The sequence below is a fragment of the Pseudopipra pipra genome, chromosome 15 (genome assembly GCF_036250125.1).
Source record: "Pseudopipra pipra isolate bDixPip1 chromosome 15, bDixPip1.hap1, whole genome shotgun sequence".
Lineage (NCBI taxonomy): Eukaryota > Metazoa > Chordata > Aves > Passeriformes > Pipridae > Pseudopipra > Pseudopipra pipra.
Genome location: NC_087563.1, coordinates 12,409,605 through 12,435,964, shown reverse-complemented (window position 1 = coordinate 12,435,964; position 26,360 = coordinate 12,409,605). Strand labels below are relative to the sequence as shown.

Genomic DNA, 26,360 nt, shown 5'->3' with positions numbered 1-26,360 from the left:
AGGCAGCAGTCCCAACATGCTCCAAGGCCAGTGCCTCTAAGCAGAGAGGAAGGAATGGTGCAGGGGAGCCTTTAAATTCCAAGACAAAACTATAATGAGCTGTAATCATACCCAGAGTAACTTCCCTGCTATAATTCTCAGCAGGAAAACAATTACATTGCAGCAGTATAACCAGACAGACATGTTGTAAATACAAAACATCCTTTGGAAATACATGCTCTATATTCTAAATACATTTAGAATTAAGGCAAACAATTCTTTTCTAATTAGGATGCAAGGCAGACATGCCGAGGGGCTTTGGGTTTGGTTTTTTTTTCCCCTTATGCTTCTACTTTTTTGTTTAGCAGACATTGAAAGGCACTGTGTTGGTTGATATGTGGACGGCACACTCAGGCTGCCATCGGAGAAATGGCAGGGGAGAACTGACCCCCACGCTCGGCCCGTAACACACAGGTGGTTACTTCTGTCCTTCTGAGATGAAGGCAGGGGTGAAGAGGGGGTTTGGTTGGGTTTTGGCACCAGAGAGGACAGCAGGACTGCTGAAGCACAAAGCCAGACGAGATGCAGCAGCTCTGCTGAGCTCGAAGGCTCCAGCTGGTTCGGTACCCTCAGCATGCGCTGGTCACTAGGGGAGGATAGAGGATCACAGAGCCTGTGGGTCACAGACACACTCCTCATGAAAACTGGAAATGCTGCAAGATCTATCTGCCTGAGATCCTGCTGCTTCTGCTACAGCAGAACTGAGAGAAGCAGCTGGATATAGAAAGGAAAGGCTTGCTTTCTTTATGCCTTATTTGGTGGAGAACACCCCGTGTTGATACTGGGGCATGTTGTCTTACCCGGAACATTCAGGATTTGATTGATGGTCATTTAAAGCGGTAAGATGTTGATCTGCCAGAGCTTATTTTAAATTACTTGGCTTGAAATATGCTTCTGAACTCTGTGCAGAGAGCCTAAGACATATGTAAATGTAATTTTTTAGGATCTTCATTCATCTTTTGAGGGGTTTTAGGCAGCATATGTCCCTACACTGCTCAAACAAGTAAAATTTGGCCAATTGCTACTCCCTTGTCCAGTCCCTCTTGGAGAAGGGTAACTAGATAGACTGGGAGAGTTTCTTAGTTTCTACCATCCCTCATCCAGTTCAACAGGAGAAGAAGATGGGGTGGGGGGAAGCAAGGTTCTAAAGAAATATATTTGAAAATCTACATAGTTCTCTGGGAACAGAGGCATCTTCTTCATATATATTTTAAAATCACTCTTCTATGGTACATTCAAAATGATGGTTTTATAAACCTACAGGAAGTTTTTCATTATCCATTGAATACTTCAGATATTTTCCTATTAGAGGAAGATAAAAGTTTATGTGCTTGTATCAGTCAAGGTATGGTTTCATGTGTTGCAATGCCCAATGACTTATTCTGGAAGTGACAAAGTTACTGTGAGATGTTCTAGCACCTCCTGTAAGTGTCCATTCTATTTCCACTGGTGTTAGTGGACATTTTACCACTGTCTGTAATAAGAAGGACTATATTTTAGAATTTAGGGACAGTAGGGTGAGTTAAGGTTAAGAATAGTGAGTGCCAATATCCACCATGAATGGAATATTGCCTGAGGCAGAAGATCAGGACAATGCCTTTCTGCAAAGACAGAAATAACCAAAATTTCACATTTTGAAAAAAAATAATAATAAAGGAGAGAGAGAGAGAGGGGGAAAGGAATAAAAGAGAGATCTTCCAGGGATCACAAAGCCAAACGTACTAGCGCTTTATTGCAGCTCTCAAAAGTTTAGAAGTGAAGCCCATAACGATGAAATGCATGGCTTGAGGGCCAGAGCTAAATCAGGCTCCCAGCACAGAGCAAGGGCTGCTCTATAGATATGTTTGTCACTGCAAGTAAGGGCTGTGAAGCAAACAAAAGGGAACAGCTGATGTTTAACAGCCCCTCTACAGCCACAAAGCTACCTCTGTCTCATATCTGGAAGCTTGTATGGGGACCACATTATAGGTTTCTCTGTGCTAGCAGGTTGTAAACCTGAGTTTCCCCTACATGTGCCCATTTTCCATGCTTGTTCTTTCTTACTGTAAGTGAGTAGAGAAGACAGGTTCAGGATGGAGCTTTAGATTTGTAGTCCTTAAATTTCCATTCAAGTTTTCAGTGAAAACACTAGTTTGCATGTACCAGAGTAGGAGCTTCTAAGAGCACAAACACTTTGTGCATATGCAGAAGTGCAGATATATGTACACACACAGGTACACACACCAAAAATATAAACAAGAATAATTCTGCTAGGCATTCATAGAGCTTCTGGTCTGAAGAGAACATGAATTTTCCTATGTATTTGTCTTCTTTCCGGTGTTTTCATTACAATGATTTGATTTGCTTAGAGTAACAAACACCACATGGGGTAGGCAGGGAAATAAGCAATTGTCTTTACATTTCGCCTATATATATACCATTAGCTTCACACAAAATATGACTCACCAGCAGCAGGTGTCCTGCTGTTATGTTAGGCAGATTAGTAATGATAGGGAGGGGGCTGCTCTCCCTATATGGCATCCCCGAGGGAAGTTAAAAATAGCTCAGACTTACAGCAAAGTAAAAGTATTTGTGGGCTTTGAACGAAGTCTGCTTCTGAAGGTAAGAATCAGAACTGGTCTGTTTAATCTGCCATTCCTTCCTTTTTTCTTTCTTCTTTTTTTTTTTTTTTCCTTGGCAGCTGATTGGCAAATGTTATCTGGCACAAGGCTGGGAGTTTGGAATTACGAACAGTCGTCTTCCATGTTTTGTGGAAACAGGGTGGGGATTGACCAGTTAAAGGAAATCAGTGTAACAGCATTTGCAGCCCAGGCAGAAACAACAGAGTAATGTATCTTTTTCTTTCGCCTCCCTTTTTTTCTCTCTCTCGGTTGTTAGAGAATCTGAATGGCATATGAGCAATCCCAGCATGTGACTCTGCTCCGAGTAGCAGGCAAGATATTGCTGGTAGTTACTCCCACCACGAAACAAGTCCAGTAAGCAAAGTTGTCTATAAAGTTATTGTAGCAGCAGAATATGAGAAGAGAGGAACTGTTTGTATTTCTGAGGTATGTGCAAATCAGGGTGCTACGTGTGCTCCATGGAGGTGTGGCTTTTCATCCTTGCTGCTAAATGCCTGTGTATCTTTATACTCAGACACACCAATGGACAGACCACTGCCTAAAAGGAAAATATTGTTTTTCAGGGGAAAACTGTGGAGGATAATTGTATGTGTATGATTTTTGTGTGTGCACACCTGCATGCATCCACATCTGCACCGATGCAAGGAGATCCCGAGCAAAGCCCCACAAGCTTTGCATTGAGCCACCACCTCCATGGCTTTGTGCAGGACAGAAATGGAGTTGTAAGGGCCGAGTTGTACTGCTGAAAAATGAGATACAAGGGCTGCTCGTTACACCACAATAACCTCACGGGCCATGATGGATTTCCCCCGACTCTTTTGAGTGGCATCACTAATACTGACAATGAGCAACTTTGGTGTTGTGGAAACCAGACAAAAATCCGACAGCCCCGCGCAGGGAGTCCCTGAGAACAGCAGTGTGTGTCACACACCTGTGTGAGCATGTGTAGGCATCTTCACCAAGACCTGCCATCCCCTGACTCCGAGCCCCAGTGGATAAGGACCTTCTGTGTGTGCCTCCCTCTCTGCCCTCAGTTAGTGCTGGTTTTGGCAAATGAGTTTGAGAGGGGTGAGCGTGCCCAGGGGCCTGGCTGTGGTGTGGTGAGGAGGTGTCATGATTTTGATCACTGTGGGTGTCTGTCTGCCTGAGCTCCTGCAGTAGGTGTTGGAGCCCATCAGTAGCATGCCTGGGATACCTGGGCTGTTCCTTGAGTTAGTATCAATTCCTGGCTGGGCCAGTAACTCCCTTGGCTGGTACAGGGGAGATGGCAGAAGCAATCTAATTTTAGCTCCCTGATGTTGGGCCAGCTTCTACTAAAATCAGCATCAACGGCAAAACCAACATTAATTTGAGTGGGAAAAGGATTGAACCCAAATTAATATATGCTGGCCTTTGTAATTATCTTTATTGGCTGATAGGGAAGGAAGACCTTATTCACTCAATGCATTTCTGTGGCTGCCTGGCTGCGCTCCAGTGATGCACCAGCCTGTGAGCAGACGGGTTGGGAGAGTGGGACAGGAGTGCTGTATCCCTGCATGAGGGGCTATAATTCACTGTCATCCCCAAATGATTAAATCCTGCTTATTTCAAACCAGCAGGTAATGGAGCAACACCCACAAATATGGTGGGTAGGATTTAGCTCCAGGTGCTTGTTGAAAAACTTCTCCTATTGAGTCCAAAGTTCAAAATCCTGGTCCCTGTGAATGGTCACAGAGGAGAGCATGTAAGGTTTAGTAAGCATTAAACATTGTGTTTTTATACTGGTAAGAAGAGTGAAAATTGAAGAAAACAGCTGAGAAACACAAGAGGACAGGTCAGCTCTGCTAAGTGCTAGAGATGGACATAGACTAAAGAGAAATCCTATTTGGCAGCACAGAGAATCTGCTGGGGTTGCAGTCTGAAACCTGCTCCACAATAATGGTTTCCTTCTCCAGTAAACCAATGTATTGATTAGAATAAGCAGAAAGGATCAATCTTGATGGAGGTCTTCAGGGTGTTTTACTACACTGCTTAGTTCAAATGGCCACAGTTGATATTCATGTGTTTTTCTCTCCTGAGCTAACTGGATATGACAGCAGAGAACGTAATTTAGGGCTTTTTTCTCTTTCTGAAAATGAATTGCTACATGAGATTTCATTTGCTTACACATATTTATGGGGGGTCCCAAAAATCTCATTTCCATTGTGCCAGCTCCTGTTTAGCACAGACTTAATTTTGCAACTTTTAAATAAATTCTCTTGACAAAATAATATTATGGCATATTGAAACAAAGCAGACATTTCAATAGGAGCACGCTAAGAGCATTGTTCCTAAATGCACACACCAGCGTTATCTTGGTGATAGCCCAATGACCAGTTAAAACAAGGTAGGGCCAAGATGCCATAGAAATGTACTGTTGGTTCTGACCCTTTCATGGGCTATCCAGTGCCCTTGGGTCTCCCTGTTTGCTATGAGAGGGTGCACAAATGATTTGCTATCAAGAGGTCATTCTAGCTTGTTTATTCCTCTCAAGAATAATTCATTACAAGGACATCGAGATGCAAACGATGCCAGGCAAGCTCACAGAAAGGAGGCCACCACGGTGGGTGCTGTCAGTAATCTCCCTGCAAAGACCACAGCAATTCTTTGGGTTGGTCTTCTTTTGCTGGCCATCTGCTTTGCATTCCCTGGTGGTACTTCAGTTTGGATCTCCGGTTTGTTTGTCATTTCAGTCTCCCACTTTATTATTTCCAGAGCCAAGTGAACCGCTGCCAAAGCCAATGCAATGAGATTGCATTGAGAGCTTTGCAACATGGTATACTTTTCTTTTTATCTTGAAGCCTCAGCTCCTGGAATTAGTTGATTATGTTAGAATCCCAGCATTCATTAAAAAAAAAAAAAAAAAAAAAAGAAAGTGGATCTCTGCTCCTCCAAAACTGAGGAAAAAGCTTGAGAAAAAAGGATCTCTGAAGACTTAGTAATCACAGGCCATATAAAAGAGGCTTTTCCCCCCCCCCCCCCTTGACATCAGACTATTTTACTGACAATCATCCTATTTCTGAATCTCTCACTCCCAGTTTTTTGAGTTCTGGGTGCTGGCAAACCTGAGAAGCAGCTGTTCCTTTCTAAAAGCAGGGAAAATAAGCAGAGTAATCTCTAACAGTTATTTTAGCTTTGCTTGTGCTGCCTTTTCCTCTGCCCCTTCAGCCCGCTCCTGCCAGTGGGTCAGCACGGCACCGGGAACCCATTGCAGCAGCTCAAAGGACCACTCACCTCCCAGTAAGTCCCAGTGAGGAATGGGAGGACAAGACTTTGTGTGTAACCAGGACTGTGATTCCCTTGAGGTCAGGAGTAGCAGCAGCTGCTGCTGTCACTGACCCCATAACTTTAAATAATCTTAGCTATGGCTGTCCGTGGCACATCTGAAATGTGATTAGGGCTTGCCCAGTTCTGGGGTACAGACTGTCACTCTTTCCTCAGCTTGGGGATATATTTGGGATGCAACTACTAGAGCTGGGAAGGGTCCATCATTTATATTTCTGTTTGCCTAGTGTGTTTTTTTCCTACTTTTATTTTTCAATGGGAAAAGAGAGGACACTTCAGACTGATTTTGACAAATATGTTTGTTGGTCTGGATTTTTCATCACTCTGGGCCGGGGCCTCAGGGAAACATATTTACTTTTATTGCTTTTTTCCGGTAACTAAATGGAATTAGCATTCCCTGCCATTGCTGGCCAACTGGATCCAGTGCACAGTGCAAATCAGTGCAAACGAAGGACAACAACACTTATTGAAGTAATGAAAAAATGGAAGTACTAAAAATTAAAAGAATAACAGAAAAGAAAATGAAGAGCCACAGGTCAAATTTCTTGCTGGACTAACTTGATAGAAGTTACGGTGCTCGATACTTCCCAGTTTTGCTGACGTGCTTTTCTTTTGCCCTGACAGTTTTCTTCAGTATTTTGCATATAACCTACAGCAGGTAGAAGGAGGGCATGTGTAGAGGCACCAGTGTAGGGTTATATGGTGCATCCCCTGTCCTTTAGTTGGGAATTGATTTTACAGACCTCTGATGAACCAAACCTGACACTTCATTGGAACTTAAAGGGCAAAGTGAAGGTCTGGGGCTCATAGAAGGGAGGGCAGAACAGCAAGTGGGCATGTGATGGACAAATTCTCCATGAACACAAGTATAACCTGACCTGGTACACCAGCAGTCAGTAGCTACTGAGCTTATTGCAAACAAAATTTTCTACGTTGATTCTTAGCTCCAGAATAAAACATGGAAAGAAAGCATTCATTGCCATCTGCTAAAATCAAAGTATTTGCATATAGTTGCAAAACAACCAACTTTTTAAAGTAGAAAAACCCATTTCCACTGATCTCCTCTCCAACACATGGAACTCAAAGGGAAAATCACCTATATTGCTTCTGGAGCCTTTGTCCCACACTGGGCCGCTGAGTGCCTGCTGGGCACAGTCTCCTTTGCTAAAAGGCTTTGGCAGGGAGAGGGATGGGGAAAAGCAGAAGTAAAAAAAAAAAAAAAAAAAAAAAAATTAAGAAAAGGAAAAATGGAGAAAGAATTCTCCAGTGATGGGCAACAAAGGTGATGAACGATCTGCAGCACAAGTCTTATGAGGAGGAGCTGAGGGAGCTGGGGGTGTTCGGCCTGGAGAAAAGGAGGCTCAGGGGAGACATTGTTGCTTTCCACAACTACATGAAAGGAGGCTGTAGACAGGTGGGGGTTGGCGTCTGCTCAAGTAAAAAGCGACAAGAGGAAACAGCCTGAGTTGCACCAGGGGAGGTTTAGACTGGATATTAGGAAAAAATTCTTCACGGAAAGGGTTGTCCAGCAGTGGAACAGGCTGCCCAGGGAAGTGGTGGGGTCACCATCCCTGGTGTGATATGCAGATGTGGTACTTAGGGACATGGTTTAGTGGAGGGCTTGGTGGTGCTGGCTTAAGAGTTGGATTTGATGTTCTTGATTTTAAAGCCTTTTCCAACAGGAGTGGTTCTGTGATTCTATGAGATGTGGGGGAGGAAGGGGAGCAGGAAAAAAGGGCATGGGAAAGCAGGAGGAAACGGAGAGAAGGGGAGAAACGAGGAAAGGGGAGAACAGTGGGGTGAAAAGGGCGGAAAAGAAGAAAAGTGGGGTGAAAGAGAAAAGGAATAAAAGGGAGGGAAAGGAATAAAAGGGGGGGGGGAAGGGAGGAGGGAATTAAAAAAAAAAAAAAGGCAGACATCAGAGGAGGCAGCGGCGGTGCCGGTGGCGGTGGGTGCGGCCGGGGCGGGCGGAGGCGCGGGCGGGCAGGGCCGGGGCGGGCAGAGCCGGGAGCGGACCCGCCCCCGGCCGCCCCCCCCGCGGGGCCGGGGCGCCGCGGCCGCGTGTCGGAGGCGGCGCGGCTCTGCGCCGCGGCGAGAGGCAGCGCCGCGCCCCCGCTGCCGGAGGAGCCGCTCCGCCGCCGGCCCCGCGCTCCCGCCGGCATGATCTCCTGAAGGGCCGAGCCTGCCCGCGACCCCCGCCCCGGTGAGTGCCAGGGGGTGCCCGGGCGGCGCTGCCCCAGCCCCGCGCTCGGACTTGGCGGAGTTTCGGCGCTTGGCCAGCGCTGCCCTTCGCGGGGAGCCGCGGCCCTTCGGGTGCTCCACGGGTCGCGGTGGCGGTGCCCCCCGCGCATCCCTGCTTCGCATCCCTCCCTCCGTATTCGTATTCCCAGAGGGAAAAGTGGCTCCCGGCAGCGGGCGGGCGCTGCCCGGCCCTCCGGAAGGCTCGGCCGAGGTTTGCGGGGGATGCTCTGTGTCTGCGGGGGGCGAGGCTCCCGCGGGGAAGGGACTCCTGGAAGTGACCCGCTGGGATGAGGCTGCGGGGGTGCGCGGCTGGATGGAGCTGCCGGGCTGAATGTTAACAGCGCGCGTGTCGGGGGGGCTGCGGAGAGGGGCTTCGGCACCTGGGAGCAGCAGGTGAAAACGGGTACAAATCAGGCTGAATCAAAAAAAGCTGTGGGAGCCGCGGGGAATGCGACGGGTACCACCAGGGGCAGCGGTCGCGGCTGCTCTGGTGCCGGGGGAGTCCCGTCGAGCCCGACCCCGGGCTGTCCCGTCGAGCCGCTGCCGGAGGTCGGTGCCGCGGGCGGGTCTCGGACCGGCCGGGCTGAGCCCGACTGCAGAGCGGGGCTGGTGCGTGGCACTGGGAGCTCCGCAAGATGCGAACTTGGGGGTATGAGGTGCTGCTTACAGGTGAGACTAAAGCTCGAGTGTTTCCTGCGTTGTTGTTTTGTCCCTATGGGGAAAATGTATCCAGTAGCAAAAAGTTTCTAAGTAACGGATTTTCAATGAGAAGCTCCTTTCCCTGAGTATTACAGAATTTCATAGGCTTGTTGGTTTTGTTGACAATGCACTTCGTTTTCTGGTGGTCTTCTTGAGGAGTAGCTACTACTGCAGAAGATGCCTTTTGGTTTGCAGTGTTAAGAACGTTCGTTTAAGTGTCTTTGCTTTAGCATTTGTGAATTTCAGATATAATATGTAAAGGGCGAATAAAAAGTCAGCTATAAATATATATAAAACCCATGGAGCCAAGTGCTTCCTGTTAAGTCAACTTTTAAAACAGCTTCTCCCTAGACAGCAATTCACATTTTTCAAGGGGAGAAAGGATGGGTGAAATTGAATTGCTCAAATTAAGTCAAAATGAATTGCTTAATATTCAGAGGGGTTGATAAATGAACCATTAAATCAACACTTGCATAGTGTCTCATTGAAAAGAAAAATGAACAACTCTCCATTGTGTGCTGGGCAGAATAGGTCAGGCAGTGACGTTGCTACATCAGTGTGCTGAACTGAGTCCTCCTCCTGCTAACAGATGTATTTACTCAGTGACATTACACAGGCATGGGAACAAGCTCTTGTGCCCTCTGTGATGAGTAGCAGCATCTGCTGTAAATGACCATAATCATCCCAGCTTCATCTCGAAGGAGAGAAGTCTTGGTTATGTTTCATTTGGCAGAAATTACCATAATTTTGTTGACTTCTCACATTGATGTATATCTGTTGAGATTCCACTCTTGTATTTCAAAATATGTTTTTGTTTTCTTCCTCCCCTGAGGAAGAGCTATATATTTGAATGCCAGTTTGAGGAAGAAATTATACTGATAAATGGAAAAGTAAGAGTCATCATTTTGAAACAAGGCAGAAAAGATTCCTTGTAGTAGAAGCTCTTCTCAGAGCATCACTTCTGAGCAATGCAGTGTGAGCTTGGCTTCCAAACCCTTTGATTAGCATAGGTACAACTGTTGCAATATTCTCGATGCCCCTGAAAAATTACCTATGTTTTTGCTCCTTGAAGTCCTTGAAATTCTTGTGTTGGAATGCACTGATGATGTTGACTCTATTCTTATCGTGCCTTCTGGAAACTTCTGACACTTTGTTTGAAGAGTTGTGGATCATATGCCCCTGGTGTTTTTCAGCTGCACCTCTTTGCTTTGCAGGTAACTTAGAATAGCTAATTTTGCTTAAAGCTTTTAAAACTGAGGACTTGACAGCTCTTTTGTTTTGTGCATGCAAACTGAGTATTACAAAGGGGAAATTATGAAGATCTTGATTTTTAATGCTCCGAGAAACAGATTATCCAGGCTCCAGCTGAATGTGGGGTTGTAAATTGACTTACAGCTTGAGAAAGCTCCCTGCCTACATGTCATTTGGCCAAGAGAGAGAGCCTGTGTGCAAATCTTCAGACAAGCAGGGCCATTTATTCAGGTGTTTATAATTATATAGAAGTGTGTTACGTAATGTGGTCTGTAGCTCTTTATTTCAGGTGACGTGTGTGGACCCACCACACTTGCACAGATCCTTTAGGTGATGGATTAGAAGGTGGGTGCAGTAGAAGTTGCTTGAAGGCATAGGGAGCTTTATATCATCTGTAATGAAGCAGATGGACAAGTAGGTGTGTTTTGCTCATGGGAGAGGAGGTTCTGGATCTGGAAATACCTTTACTTAGTACCTGATGGTGGTGTGGAACATTTTTTGGATGCTTTGCTATTCTTAAAGGCCAGGGTAGCTGCAGGTACTTTTGTGTGCCAGCAATGTCTGGTTTTAGTAGTTTTCATTGCTTCCAATAGCCCTGAAGAATAAAGAAGTGAAAAAGTTTTTCTGAAAACCTACTGTGCCTTGTAAGGTTATCCTGCTGCTTCTGTTTCCTTGCTTGCTATTTTTCTCTGAAATCATAATGCATTTCTTTAGTTCTTTTGATAAAGACCTGAACTCAAGCTTGCTGGGAAGCGGTCACTGTATGCTGAGAAAGTGCTGGCATCTTATTGACTTATTTTGGGAATACTGGAGGAAAATATACAAGATTCACTTGCATTGATTAAATCCTCCAGGGCAATCTTCTAACACTGCAGTTCTCTAGGTGGAAAATTAACTTTCTTCATTGTCTACTCCTGCTTTTATTTAATTTGTGTGAATCCCAGGCTCTGTTACCAGTTTACATCGAGTCCCTTAGGTGTGCTTGAAGTGGAAAGTATCTCAGCTTAAAAGCTCATGCACACTATCACTCTCTTGAGTCCATTTGTCTCTGGCCACCAGCAGACGCCTTGATCCTGTCAGCCCAGAACAGTAACAGAGGCAGGATTTGCACCAGCCCACAGTTCCTCACCTTTGAAATGTTTCCTGGGTGGTTGTAAAAAAAAAATTATTGACAGCTACCTTGGTGCTTTTCTATAAGTTTTGGCAAGGTAGCACTTTAGGTGCAGCTTCATGAAAATGTTTGGATTTTTGGATGTGGAGTGAAAGCATAGGAGCTTTCTGCATTTCATCTGCAGCTTTTCTTAGCACAATGTACAGCTAACAGCTTGTCTCTCACTGATTTTAATAACAGACTTCTGCTGAATATACCTGGAGTTGTTTTAAAACATATTAACTTTTCTGGGGGCAGTAGGTTACTAAACACAGTAAAAAACTTTGCAATGTCTGTTTATATAACCTTGAAAAATCTTAGGTTTTAGCTACATTTTATGTTTTCCCGCTCCTCGGGTTTAAAATGGATCCTATGGGAAGGCTGGTATTTTTTCCAGTTTGGGGCTAGATATTTAAAAGAAAGCTTTCCCCTGCCCACTGATCAGGGGCTGGTATGAGTAGCATATCTGTGCATTTTCCTTGTGAATTCTGTGCTTTCTTCCCCTCTGCCTCAATCAGCTGTGCTCAATAACAAGCCACTTCCAGGTGAGCTGTGTCTGACTTGTTTGGAAGCGGTTCAAAAGGATCCCACTGACATTACCAGGCAGTGGGTCACCCTTGAAATCCTGCCATTCTGGCGTCAAACCTTTTTTTGTTTTCTTCGTCCCCACCTTGATTCCTGATGTATTTTTAGCTGCTGTTCTGTTGAATTTGAATAGAGCTAGTGAAAATGGATGTGGATTGGGTTGGTTTTTTTTTTCCTTTGAGAAATAGGGGGTTTTATTTTTCACTAAAGATGGAGCCCTAGGGTGATTATCTGCTCCTCTGCTTAGCAAGAAAAGGTACTGGTTCCTCATGGAGGTGAAAACTTTGTAAAGTCTCAGCATCACCACTCAGTTCAACCACAGAATCTGATATGGACATTGGGGTTTTATTATTTTTATTATTTTAATTTAATTATGGTTTTAAAATTGAGCTGCTGCACAGGGAGCTCCCTGAATCTCATGCATTGTAGAGTGGTAAGCTGGTAGTATTGCATATACCTATTATTTCCCTTCTTTGTCCCAAGGAAACTGTAGGGTGTGTCAGGTTGGGTGCTGGAGAATTACTGTGAATGCAGAAGAGCAGTGCTGGGACCACATCCAGGATTATGTTGTCCACTGCTGGGATGAGCCAAGATTTGCTACGATCACCCCAGCAGATGAAGTGCTGGTGTAGTCTTTTTATCTGTTTCTTGTATGGAAGACATGTGAGCAGTTAGTCTCATTTCTTCTTTGCAAGTGTGGCAGCGAGAGCAAACCATCTAGCTAAGATCTTTTGTGCCTTCTCTGGAGGTGTCCCTGGTCTATAGCTGAGGTACAGCTTTCCTCACCTCAGCAGGTCTTTGCACCAGCCTGCTCAGCCCTCAGCCGAGCCGTGGGGGTTGGCAGCTCCAGCCTGGCTCAGCGCAGTCTCTGTGGGTGAGGTGGGAGCGTGAGGCTGAGCATGTCCCCGTGCCTTTCTTCCTTTTTTCTAGCGTTAGCCTGAGAAATAAAGTTTGTTCCCGTGCAATCCTGACACGACTGAAGAACCTCTTGCTTCAGGCAGCTCTGTTACTCTCTGTAGTGCTTGGATTGCTCAGCAGAGGGAGAACAGACCATAACGCAGAAGGCACCTAAAACCAGCCAGAGCCACATCTCTTTGACAGACAGCAGGGAGAAGAGTCCCGAAGCCTGCCTCCCTATGTGATTTTTTTTTTTTCTCTTTCCTTCTTGTTTTGACGCTCAGAGCTAAGCTGTGATTTTTCACCCCTTCACCAAAAGTAGCTGCCTCAATCTGTAGGTTAATGGACTATTTTAGATGGCAGAGTAGGTGATAGAAAAGATGAGTCCAAATCCAAGAAGCAGCATGCTTGAAAAATCTCATACATCCAAGCATTTCCTAAATATTCAGGAGCTTTCCTAAATATTTATGAAGAAATGTTGGAGTTGACCTTTAGTGACTGAAGCTTTACAACACATTCAAAGGTAAACAAAACAAACCCCTTGAATTAGTTGCAATTCAAGCAGCAAGTAATGCCCATGACTCATTTCCAGGTCAGATCTTTAACTGTTGTAAATCAGCATAGCTCCATTACCTTCCCCAGTGCTGTGTCGGTTGTGCCACTGGCTGGAGGAATGGCCTGCTGTATTTTGGGGGGTAAAGTTTGAGCAGAAGATTGTCACTGAAGGCTTTTTAAAAAATTTTTTTTTTTTTGAGGATGGGACAGACATTTGTTTTAAAGAGGAAAACCTGTGCTCAGGCTAATAGGATAGCATGGTTCAGTAGAGATTTGCTCCCCTGTAGCATACTGTGTGGAAATCCAGGAGAATTAGACATTTGTTTTTTGTCAGAAATGTCGGTTTAATGTGATAAAGAAAACAGCTGTTTAAATGCTGCCAGATAAAAGCAGGATGGTAAGTATGAACGGGGAGAAAAAATGTAGGAAATTCCATTCAATTAAATTGAATTCAGCCTTGTGGAGATGTGGCTCTTTCCCCATCTGCCACCAGCCCAGCGGGTGACGTGGCTGGTTTCAGGGCTGTGTTTTCAGAGCAGGGAGTATTAGTGCTCTTACACTCCTTAAATCAGTGAGGTGCTGTTTGCTGAGGGGTTTAGTAGGTAGATCAGATCAGGCTGTTTGCCCTGGTAGCACGAGGCAGCTGAAGTGGAGTGGGCTCCAAATTCTCCCCTGTATGATCAGAGGTTGCGATGTGGCTCTGCATCGGGCAGTTCCCAAGTAAACGTGTTCTTTTGAAGCATGAGCCAAGAGTCTGCAGAGGCTGATGATAGGGGTCTTAACCCTCTTTTAAACAGGGAAATGTGCCCAATAGGCAAATGTGGGATGTGCTACTCAGAAAGCAAAAGGAGCATTGTTGAGAGGTGCCCGTGAGCCAGGGGGGAGAATCAGTGACGGCTTTCCCATCATCTGCACTTTCCTGTAAACCAAATTCAAACCAAGGCCAGCTCCGAGTTTACTTTAAATGTCCTACCGTTCCTCAAACCAGCTATGAAGGGTCTGTGTTCCTTTCCTGTCAGAGACCAGTCTCTATCCTTGCTTCCAGCTAAGCTCTGCCAGGTCCTTCCCAGCTCACAGTCTGCCTGTACCGGCTGTGCTCTGCTCAGAGCAGGCGGTAGGGGCGATCAGACCGAGCTGATGCTATTAACAGCCCGAGAAACACCTCTCTCCTGAGGAGGGTTGTCTCTGCTGATAATGAGCTCTGTTTCACTTGGGACTGAACTGCTGCCTTAGGGATCACGGCGAAGCACAAATGAGGATGCAGCACTGGGCACTTCTACAGCCTCTCTTCTACATTGCAAACAGCTAATTAAATGAGAGCCTTTCTGAGCTGTTGGGCTGCTGCTAGACTGGCTTCCTAGAGAAGAATCTTGTGCAGTTTGTCTTGCTCCAGTAACTTCTTGAAGTCTTTCAAAACTGTGCATTGCAGTAACGCCCAGCTTTTATTCTGACTTTTAGGCAGTTGCAAGTGTGACATCTGAGAGTGGAGCTGGGGAGTGAAGCTTCAGCTGTGCTGAGAGTTGTTCATGTACAAAATGCATAGCCATGGTGTGGGCTATGAGAGCCTTTCTATGACTTAAAAAATAACCTGCAAACCTCTGCTTGTATTTGAATTACAAAATCGTTTATGCAGAAAGCATAAACTTTTCTTGAGTGTCAGCATGGGCAGCCTCCCTCCTCTTGCAACTTATTTTATGGATATAAATGGGATGTAACTGGATTTTCTGCCTTGTTCTATCTATCTGAAGGAGGATAAAATTCACTGTTACTGTCACGCTCAGGTAAAACAGTAAGACTGAGTTTTAGCAGTTTTACATTATCAAGTTCACATATATTCCAACTATAAAATTTTATTTTTTAGTATGCGCGACTTCTTAAAGAAATGAATCCAAAATAAACTTTAAAGCAAGGATTTACCTTATTTAACCTGACTATTTTTTATTTTGTTTCAGTGAGATCACAGAAGAATCAAAGCCCTTACAGAGAACAGCTCAGTTTTCTGCTTACATGTTGCTTCTGAAGAGCTGAGTTATTTTGCAGTTTTGTTCACAGAGCTTGCAGGAAATCATTAGCTGTATTACTGTGTCAGTATGGGCACTGGGAAATCCACTTTTATCTGTTCCTTCTTAGCAGTGTGCTGCAAAAGTCTTGCCTTGTGTGTACTGAAACACGATTAATTTTGGGGGGGTAATGATGAAACTGCAGTGCTTTGATAGGTTGAGTATTTTACACTCTGCCAGAAATGGATACTTAAAAGGAGATATTAGATCTGAATGACATATTCAAGAGCAAGTTACAGGTTTGAGTTAGCTAATAGGGAAGAGGCCAGCCCTACTGCCACTGGCATTGGTGAAAATACTGGGAGTGAAGTCAGGCATGCAGTAATTAATTGCCTACACATGATGGTTTTTGAAGCTGTGAATGAAAGATTTTATGTATTGTTTGAATTGTCTTAAAAATAAATCTGTTAGATATGTTTCTTTTTTTTTCACCCTGTTTTCTTTGTTCCTCTTCTTTCTGACTTCAGCAGAAGAGCTCGTTGGCTGCTGAGCAACAGGCACTTCCACATTCCTCTGCTCAGGCTGGAGTATCTGACAGTTTGTGGCATGGGCCCTTGTGCAGGCTGATGTTATATGCTGTTACATGCTTTAATTTCACACTTTGAAAATAATCTTGAAGGTGGGCATTTTATTGGTTTAGTTAAAAAAGCACCTACACACTAATTACTGAGTGTTACAGTAATGATGTTTTCTGGAAACAGGTATTTCTGAAAGAGCTTTGTGAAGCCAGAGGTGAATGATTTTAAGTATCACATTTAACAGTTGTCTTATTACTGACATGGAGGATATTATAGTTATTATAGTTGAATCAGAAATAGAAAAATGGTGCACTTAAACTCCATTGTTCTTATTTTCAACTACACTGTTGTGAAATGTCTTCACTGAAAAGTTGAGGGAGGATAGTGCCTGTGAGGCTGAGCTGGTATTTGTGGGAATAGTGAAGGGAAAAGCATGGCATAATGAAAACCACAGCCTATCTGAGAGAAGAACTGAACCTTTGGGAGTAACCACCTTTGTTGAGGTTCCCCTCAACAAATTGCAACATATTTCCAAAGCCAGAATACATAATGTTGTTAAACTAGTGTGTGTTACTCTTAGTGTATCTTTACAGCTGAAGAGTCCATTATTTTGATGCCTGTGTGGCACATCATGAATAGTTGCAGTGCTGGAGTGTATTGCCAGTAGTCTCTGCTCTGTCTTGAAGAATGAAGGTGTCTAACGTAGAAAATGAGAACTGGTTTGAAAATGAGTTGGAGACCGATCCTGGGGTGGCTCTAAAAACCCTGGCTGTGGCCCCTTATTTGACTACCATGAAACTGTGTGTGTTCAGTCAAATCTTTTGAAAAATAATAAAGCACAGAAGTTTGTAAATAGCAGAAGGGTTTCTTACATGATTTTGTGAATTAATAGTTTCTGTGTGGGAGTGTTCTCAGCATCAGAATGTACAGTATGCCAGGACTTGCGTCATTCTATTGTATTTTGGTTTGTTCACAGAGAAGAAGAGGAATTAAGAGAGACTGGGGAGATTAAAGAAATCAAAAATGATTTCTCCAAATTTTACAACCTGGGCAGTTGGTAATTACTCACGAACATGGTGGGAAAACCTATAGTGGGGATGGAAATTATGCTTTCAGAGAGTGACCCAAAAGATGAATGTGTTGCTGATGTAACAGAGTAGCTGCTTCAAGTGACTGGTTCATCCTTTCCTATTGTTTTACCAGGAAAAGAAGATTTGGGTTTAAGGTGGGAAAAGGCTGTTTTATGATTAATGGCACAAACCCCCTTGGTCTTCATGTGCTTCTTGTGCTATGCAAGGGTGTTCTTACAGGGATCAAAATACTTCTTTTTTGATCCTTCCGTTTTCCTTATGGGAAGCTTCTGATCTGCTTGAATTTGGCTTTTCATCCAGCCTGGACATGAATCAACAGCTACAACAGCATAAGTTGTTTAACAGACCCAGGATGCTCTAACCTAACATGAGCATATTATCTGGTATTTTAGATGTCTGTCTGTTCAGTGCTGTGCTTAGTACTCCCTATGTATACCCTTTATACACAGAAGTTGCTTTTTCCCTCAGCTTGTAGGGGGGGAAAAAGGCAGCATGTGCAGCTTTTCAGATGAAAATAGAAAATTCGGTGTCCAGCTGAACTTAGACCTGTCCTTCTTGGGATGGGAGATCGCTCTGGAGGGTGTTTTTTCTTTTCTAACTTATGAAGCAATTTGAATCTATTCTACTCCATAATTTCAAGCCTTATATGATATTTCCCATTTGTTACCCTAATAAGACCAAAGGTAAAATTTTATAGCACATTGTGAGCCGAATGGTTAATGTCTTATTTAATATCTTTGCTTCCAGGGCAGATGGAAGTGAGAAAAGTGTCTCTTGCAGATCTCAGCCCAATTAATACAATTTATCTATACATGCTCTGGCTTATCCTGCTAACACTTCACAAGAAAGTAGAAATTGTCCTCACCATGTCCTCTACCTCACAAGAAAGTAAGAACAGTGCAGGTGGTCAGACAAAAGGCTCACATAGCCCAGCATCCTGTTGGTGATATGTTTCAGACCTGGGTGGTTTGGTTCTTCAAGCTGTAGAGTCCCAGTGTATTCCTACTGATGCATTCTTGACATGTAAGGATTTTCACTGTTCAGAAATAATTTTGGTCTTCTGATCCATCTCAGTAGCATGTCTTTGTATGTTTTCCTTTAAAGTTAACCAGAAATAGATGCATTTTTAAAATGTCAAAAACTCATGATTTATCTGCATGGTATTTTATATTTCAGTCTTGATATGTTTCCTGAAAAGTTCTAAAATTATTTACTATTTTTTGGTTGCTGTTGAGCTGATGTTTCCAGAAAACTGCCTGTAGTGACTACATCTCTTTTCTGCATTATAACAGGTAATTCGGACCCTGTCAGTCTGTGTGGACAATCAAACTCCTTTATTTCAGTGCATTTATTAACGTTTAGTTCATGCCATCATTTTACTGTCCAGTCACAGTATCTTGAGACTCTTCTGTAGCTTTCATGTCGGTTGTAATTTTGCCTACTCTTAATTTTTCTGTTTTGTCAGTGTAGTTTAGCAGTTCATTACCCCCTTGCCCCCTTCTCAGACCATTAATGGATATTTGGACCAGTACAGGTCTCAGCACAGATGCTGAGGTGATGTGGTAACAGCCTCCCATGGTTGTGACAAATGATTCTTTATTCTTTCCTTTACTTCAATTTTTTTTTTCCTAGTTGATCATCCATAAGATACCTTTTCTTTCTATCCCCACAAAGTCTACCTTTTTTAAGGCTTTTCTTAAGATTCTTTAGACTCTTTGCTGAAGGGTTTGGGAAAAGCCCTGTGTACTGCATCAGCCACCTGCATATCCCTGCAGACCATGTCACCTTATTCACACACTCATTAACTCCTTCAGGGAAGTGTAACAGATTTGTTGTGCATTACTGCTCTCTGCAAAACATCTGACTCTTTCTGGGTATATAATGCTCCCACTCATTCAATTCTTTATTTTCTATCAACTCTTTTTGTATTGAAGTTAAACTCAGTGGTCTGTATCTTTGAACATTTGGCTTTTTTATGAAATGTTCCAACTGTGGAAAGACAATGAAAGAAGTCAAATATGGTTTGCATAATATTTTGTGAGTATTGTGGCGTTTTGGGGGTTTTTTTTGTCCCTCTCCTGACTGTAATGTTACAGCTTTGTTCAGAGTTGTGGGGTCAGAATCAGAAATCATGGAAATAATGCATCAGGATCACTGATACGTCACTGTGGTGTTATCATGCAACTCTGCATGACACTGCTGAATTTCACCATGAAAATTTTCAAAGTGGTGCCCTGGGGTTTACAAGATAGACTTTATCAATGGTAATAAGCTTTAATCTTTGCAAGGAATGAATTGAACACTAGAACTAATGTTGACTGAAACCAAATGTTGTATTACAGTTTTAAGCCATTCTTGTACATAGAATTATCAAGACATAGGGCTGTCTGCATGCCCAGAAAAGCAACTTTAATGTCACATTTTAAATATTCCAGAAATAAATTTACAAGTTAGGAAGATGCTTTTGTTTTACTCTCTACATCTTTGTTCATTGCTCTCCAAAACTCTAACAGAATACCAGCACTGCAGGCTCCTGACGCCAGCATTTGTCACTAGCCTTGTGTTGTAACTCTGTTTTATGGAAAATTTAATGTTAGAAGCTTATCTATGTTCTCAGCAGGAGAATCTGAAATATATATATGAAGTCTTGTAATGAAAAGCAGTGGGAGAAAGCTACAGTCCTCATAAATACCCACCTTGGGAGGGGCTGGCAGTTCCCAATCCTTTTTGTTTTGCACTGTTGGTCTCTCCTGAAGCACCAGGTCATGGTGGGTACATGTACCTGTGACCTTATGTGCCAAGGCTAATAGAGCTATCAATGCTCTCCATTGTAGCAGCAGAAAGCTTTTACTTGCTAAGTTGTCGTCTTGTTCACTGAAGGCTGGGGAAGAGTCTTGTCCAGGGGTTACAGGACTATTGGGTGTAGGTCAGCACAGTCTCCAAATTTTGTCTCATCAAGAATTTTCTCTCTGGTCCATGATGGTGACCTTGTAATTTAAAAAAGTCATTTATTGTAGAATGTACTGTCTTCCTAAAGATGAAACCTGGGCTACCTGTTTTGGCAGTGAGCAGATTTTGAGACTCACATAATAGCCTCAAAATCTCTTGATAAAATCAAAACAATCAATGGATGACTTGGACATAAAAATTAAATGATAATTCCACCTAATTTTGTTGTTCTCCCTTCCATTGTATCTGGGATTTGCTGTGCCTCACTTGCAGTTAAAAGTGAAAAAGCTTTTATCATTCACAGAGCAGCTGCACTCAGTTCTGAGCCATCTTAGGGTGGTGGCACCTGAAAGAAATAAAATTTCCACAGTTCCAGTCACTTGGTCCCAAGAAGGCAGAGCCCTGAATGTGACAGTAGCTCGACATTTTCTTTGATGTTGCTCTTGGTGGCAGGAGTAGAGTTTCCAAATGCAAACTATCTGTGCTGCTGCCCTTGTGCTGTGCCCCCAAAACTGACAGAGGTGCCTCTGGTCACATTTTGGGTTAGCAGGGTTACTTGCCCAGTCAGTTCATGGTGCTCAAGCCTTGCTGGTGCTGCAGTGACTTGGAAGGGTGACAGGTCCCAGAAGCATCAGCATCTCTTTGTGTGAAGAAACCATCCAGCTTTACTGGATCTGGCACATGGAAAAATTTAAACATTTTACTGGGGAGAAATCACTGAACTCATTCTCATTGTTACAATGGCTTGATTTACCTCTCTCTCTGTGTGTGTGTGTCCTTGCTTGTTCCAGGCTGCCCTTCTCAGCTGTTGGCAGGGTGGGGGAGTGCCCTGGTAGCTGCCTTGCCATGAAATGTGTGGGATGTAAGATGCTTCTCAAAGGTCCTGCATGAATATTCACTGTGTGCCAGGTGCTGGAAGGTGCCTTCGATCACATCTGATCTCGCTGAGTTTCACTGCACTTGTATAAATAAAAAATCGTTGCCTCAGGTTTTTTACACAGCAGGGCTGGTATTGGCAGTGGTACCTTGTTAAAATGAAGGACTGTCTGTCTTATTACAGATAATGTGAGACCAACCTGCATTTTCTGGTTTTGACAATGTACTGTACCAGATAAAGTCCAGCGAGAGTTATGTGCAAGTTCAGTCACTTTAATACTTTTTTTCAAGAGCTGAAAGAGTTTTTAGTCAGGGACAGGTGAGAATTTGATATTTGCTGCTTTTAAGTTGTACAATAATATAAGAGATGTTTTGAAGGATAGACATGCCAAGGACAGAAACGAGGAATTAAGAAATCTGATTGTAAAAAACAGTCATCAGTGTGATTTGCATCGATGATCTCTTTAAAGCAAGTTCTCTGGTTTTGTTTGCACACATCCTTCAGCATGAGGTTTGCTTTGCCCATGTTTATGGCAAATATGTATTTCTGCCAATATTATTTTTAGAAGCTGAAATATCAAGTATATGAATATAAAGTGCTGCAGATAGGACGTGTACACTGTGTGCTTATGGGTGGTTCAGAGTATCATGTACTTTACAGCACTTCTTAAAAAATGAGAGAACTCTTGAGACTGTTGTCACTACAGTTAAGCAAGAATTAAAAGCAATATTGGGTGTCTAAATCCCTGTAGCATTAATTAATTAACTGAAAATTAGGTGGCTAATAGCTGTAGACACATCCAACTTTAGTTGTCTAATTTGGGGTCCTCAAGGCCACATACAGTCACCACAGCCATCACAGGGTGATTCAAAGCTCTGAATTTAGAGCCTGATTCTCTTCTCTTAACTATGTGAGGAATTGAGTTTCTCAACTTGATGTTTAAATTAGCTGCCTAGATTGAATCAATTCTTCACTTCTCTCTGCTTGCCTGTTGCATCTTTGAAAACAGTTTCCTGCTTCCTTCCTCTCATCTTTATTTAATTCTTTTTGAAAATTAGCTAGGATTAGTTTAGTGGTAATGGATATGGATAGTGGATTCAAGTGATGGAACCTAAGGAAACTGAAGATAGAAGCACTTTCCTCTTTATTGAAAAATTGCATCTTGATTCCATTTTGAGCCTTGGTGGATCTGGCTTTGATTTCCAAATGCTGGAACTTGGGCAGATGAGGGAGCCCCAAAGCAGGAGATGTACTTTCCATGTGGAGGAATTAACTAGTTGTAATTGGGTTACTTTTTCACCTTTTCACTCATAAATTAAGTATGCTTAATTCCTTTATTTTTTTCAAGCATTTCATTCTGATTAATAACCAAGTATGGTAATACTATTGAGCTGTTCCAGCTTACTGTATTTTAGAAGTATTGTGCCAGTGCTGTGCACTAGTGTTGTACCTAAAAAACATGGGAGAGATGGGGGAAGCTTTTGAGGTGGGATCTGGCCCTCAGCACTCCCTATAGTGTCATGGTTTGAGAGAAGGGCTGGGGGTTGGTGGACATACAGTATTGATTGTGCATTGGAGAGAACTCCCCAGTGCCATGAAGTCAGTGATTGCAAGAAGCCCCAAAAGGGAAAATGGAGCACTTCCCACAGGGTAAGCAGCTGGAGGGAGGGAGAGTATCATAGACCTTTTGTCTTTTTTGTCCCGTCAGTGGCATTGAGGCACTTCCCAGAGAGAAGAAAGAAATGGGGAAAGATACGGGTTGGTTTCTTTTTTTTACGGTCTTTTTTTGTCTGTCCAAAAAGACCAGAATTGTTTTTTGCTGTGTACAACTGTGAGATTCAGTAATGATGTTTTTAACTTGCCAGCTGGAGAGAACCAGAAGGGAGTAGCTTCTCTGCCCCAGCCCACCTCTGCAGCCTGGGGTCTCTTCCTGAGGCAGGAATACATTTCTGGTTATCCTATTCTCAATAAGAGCTGAGCTCTTCTTTTGTTTGCAAAGACAAGGGTTCCTTTTCTGTCACATTCATTTATTTTGAGTACAGACAGTGAAATCCCAATCTTCTTTTGTGTGTTGTTCAGACTGGATGACAGGGCCATCATGTTCAGGGGAAGAATAAAGAAGAAGGCTCAGATAAAGCAGCTCTGGGTTCCTGTGCCTGAATTCCCCCCTGCACAGTGCTCTGTCCTCTGTGGTCAAGACACAGTGTGTAAGGAGGCAAAATCAAGATTCCTGAGCAGGCTGCAAATTGAACAAACCATTTCTTAGTTTCCTGCCTTTTTTTTTTTCCTCTGCAAAGGATACAAAGGCATGGAACAAGCCATGCGAAAACTGATTTGCATTGCCATTAAAACCCGATAAAAACAGAAGTGAATGCTAATATGCAGCTTTTTAAGAGCGTATGACAGTATTGCCATCAGGATCACAGAAAGTAAAGGTCAGCACACAGAAAATATTTGGATATCAAATCAGTGGAAGTTACACAGAAGATGACCAGTCCATCCTCTGGTTTACTTTCTGTGTGCATCCCAATTCCTGCAATTTCCAAGTTTTTATTTTGGCTGTTCACATGGTTTTTAGTTTTTTTGGGTTTTTTTTCTTGCTTCTTTTTAACTGATTTAGACTAGAAATACTGTGCATTCCCTTCAAGTAGTGTTTGCTAAGAATGCCGGGTGTTTAGAGAAAAATAATGATCAATAACAGAAAATTAAATCCAAGACTTCTCTGTTTCTTTTTCTAATTAACCCTGAGAATTAGTTCCCTATATTACAGCTGTCTCGAACAGGATGAGTGAGGAGCACAGGTAGCTTTAGTACTAACAGGGCACAAGCAGCTTAGAACGTGTTTTGATGGCTCTTTAGTATTTTGGATCAGTAATACATTTTTGGCAGCATCGAATGTGGGGAATGCATAATCCTTCTGAGCAACCAATTAAAATAATGACTTGGATGGCAAGTTCCTCTCCTTTTTCCTCCTGTGTATGGCTGTACCCTTCCTATCAAAGAAGTTGTATCTTAATTGGCAATCCCCCTGCATCTGCTCACTCTGTCACCCCCTACAGAGAGGCATAGTGCTTAATTAAAGGGGAGTTTGTGTTTGTTTATCTCTGGAATTTCACTGGTGTTTTTGTAGACGTTTCAAAGGCAGATGAGTTTATAGAGACTTAGCTAAGTAATTAATCCTGTAATATTATTACTTTAGAAAATGGAAAAAAAAAAATCTAGGTTCGTGGGAGATGAGAAGAAGCCCCAAAGTTGCCAAACTTGTTATGTGTGTTGGAAAGGGATGTGTGGTGAGATCCACCAGAGGAGCCAGCCTTCCTGGGAAGGCAACATGACCACCATGAAAAGTGATGTTTTTGTTGCACCATTCCTCTAATGTGCTTTACCTCTGAAGGAGTGACTGCTCCTGGAAGCCACCAGAGAAATTTTAGTCTGTGGCCACTCAAATGAGATTTTACATGGGGGAGTGTTTTATAATTGTGAAACAAACTGAAGCCAGCAACTCATTACTTCTAAGCCTATAGTTTTATAACTTAGTCTCAGGCCCTTTGGAGTTATGTGTCATCTTTAACTCTCTAAATTACTTGCAGAGGACCACATGCTTCTGTCATCAGAATTTTCATTATAATCACTCCTGAAGTGTGATGGGATCCCCTGAGACAGATGTGAAGTTCTTCACATGGCTTCAGGTACCAGTGGTCTGGAAAATATTGCTTTTCATTGTAAGAGAAAATGAGTGAATGAGGTTCTTGGGAGCAGCATTTTCCCAATGCCATGGCTTTTTTGCTACCTCATATCCTTCCTCTTGTTCTGCCCAAATGAAGGCACGTTGCCAGGGATCTGGTGGCTGGACTTTGGGAACTGCTTACAGCATAGTCATCCTGCCAGGCTCTTGCTAGGATTGCACTGACCTTGAGCTGGGAAAGCTGCTCTGTACCCATCTCTTCTCAGGCCAGTTTCTGCTGAGAGGTTCAGCTTCTGCCATGTGAGATGTTCTGTGGCTTCAGCTCCCTGTGAAGCTGAGGGACGGTTAGTATTCCACACCACTTGGATTTAGAAGATGCTTAAAATCAGATGATAAAATGTCTGATCATTGTGAGTTGGGTTTCTTCCCCCTCTTTTTATTCCCCATACCATGCTTTAGCCACAAGAGTGCTTAAAGCAGTTGGTTACTTGCCAAGGGAGAAATAAGGGCAAGTGTAAGCACAGTTGTGACTGGTAACAGTAGCACATATGTATTTCATAGACCCATAAGGGACGATGTTGGAGTTTATCTTGCATAAAACAATGCTGACATCTCGTGATTGGAACCATGCTACATAGAGGGATAAGGAGGAGTAGTGCATAACTGTGACTGCCGTGGCATTGTTTGAAATATGTGCAAAGCTAGAAATTTCATTTGAATAGGAAGCTGCTGAGTATTTGAGATTGACTCCGTGATGTTCTTTCACATTGACTTGCTGGGCACTTGGCACAGGATAGTCTGGTTTAGTCCCTTCCAGGCTTTGGCAGTTCTGGACCATGTGCACAACATGCTCAAGGGCACAACAACAAAAAGAAGTAGTGAATTGAATTTATGCTGGTGGTATGGCCCAGAAATAAAGCTGCTGGATAGATTAGTTGGAGTTGTAGTACTTAATCTACCTCCACTGGCTCATTAAATATGATGAACCTAAGAAAGAAGGTTGCTTTCTTGCTTTCTCTTAAGTTCAGAGCGATCTGACTAAAGTGGTCCTGTGATGATCTCTCTGGCGTGTGGTTGGAGCAGGGATTGGAGCATGAAGTAGAAAGTACTTAGATATGATGTATTCTAAGCTGCATTTCTGCTCCCCTGAGCCAGAGAATTTAATTGCATGTCTAATGTAGTTAGTGCAGAGGCAAATCAGTCCCTTGCTTTGCTCACTTGGGTGAGGGAGGAGGAAGTCAGAAATTGAAACATGAATTGCCTGAAATTTTGGTGATGTTTTCAATTTCAGTTTTTTGTTTATTCGATTTCTGTGATTTAGGGGAAGAGGGTGTAAAGAGAAGGTTTTCTGGAGTGGAAATGCTACAAAAGGAATAGGAAACCATTGAACCAATGGATTTCTTGTTTGCTCTATGCACCCAGCTTTTCAGTTCCATTACAACACTTTAGACTTATGAAGGTGACCAGTGAAATTGTCTTGACAAAGATTTCTGCATGGAGATAAAAATATATAAGTTAGCAGAGTGGCTGGGAAGACCCTACCAATTACCAGCTCTCCTGCCTCCTTACTTAATTTTCTCACAAGCTGAGTGAGAGGAGGAGGAGGAACACACCTTCATCAGAATGCTGCACAGGAGAACAGGGTTGCTATTAAAAGCCCAATAATGACTTGTATTGGTTTATGCAGATTTGCACTGCTGGGTTACTCTGTGCCTGGCACTTGGCAAAGCACAGATAACATTTAAATCAGGCAGTAAGTGTAATTAAGTACTACCCTTCAGCGCATCTCTCCTTTTAAGACATTTTTATACACCGTGATTTAGAATATGACAATTGGGT

The 26,360-nt window shown here is 43.1% G+C and overlaps 1 protein-coding gene and 1 long non-coding RNA gene across 7 annotated transcripts in view; one reads left to right on the top strand and one right to left on the bottom strand.

Annotated features, from left to right (window-relative positions):
* Positions 1-2,603: 2,603 nt before the first annotated feature.
* SGCD (sarcoglycan delta) overlaps positions 2,604-26,360 on the top strand; it is a 347,493-nt gene continuing 323,736 nt past the window's right edge. For 3 of the 6 annotated variants that reach the window (XM_064671959.1, XM_064671950.1, XM_064671951.1), the window contains exon 1: positions 8,027-8,166. The gene's annotated coding sequence lies outside the window, so the exon portion shown is untranslated. Of the gene's footprint in view, positions 2,641-8,024; positions 8,167-10,097; positions 10,118-26,360 lie in introns of those variants that run through there. The other 3 variants (XM_064671955.1, XM_064671961.1, XM_064671956.1) reach the window with 3 other exon arrangements.
* LOC135422317 (uncharacterized) lies at positions 5,145-6,045 on the bottom strand. The gene is made up of 2 exons (XR_010434427.1): positions 5,913-6,045; positions 5,145-5,488 (listed from the first exon to the last, which is right to left on the bottom strand). It is a non-coding gene; the product is annotated as an uncharacterized LOC135422317 (long non-coding RNA).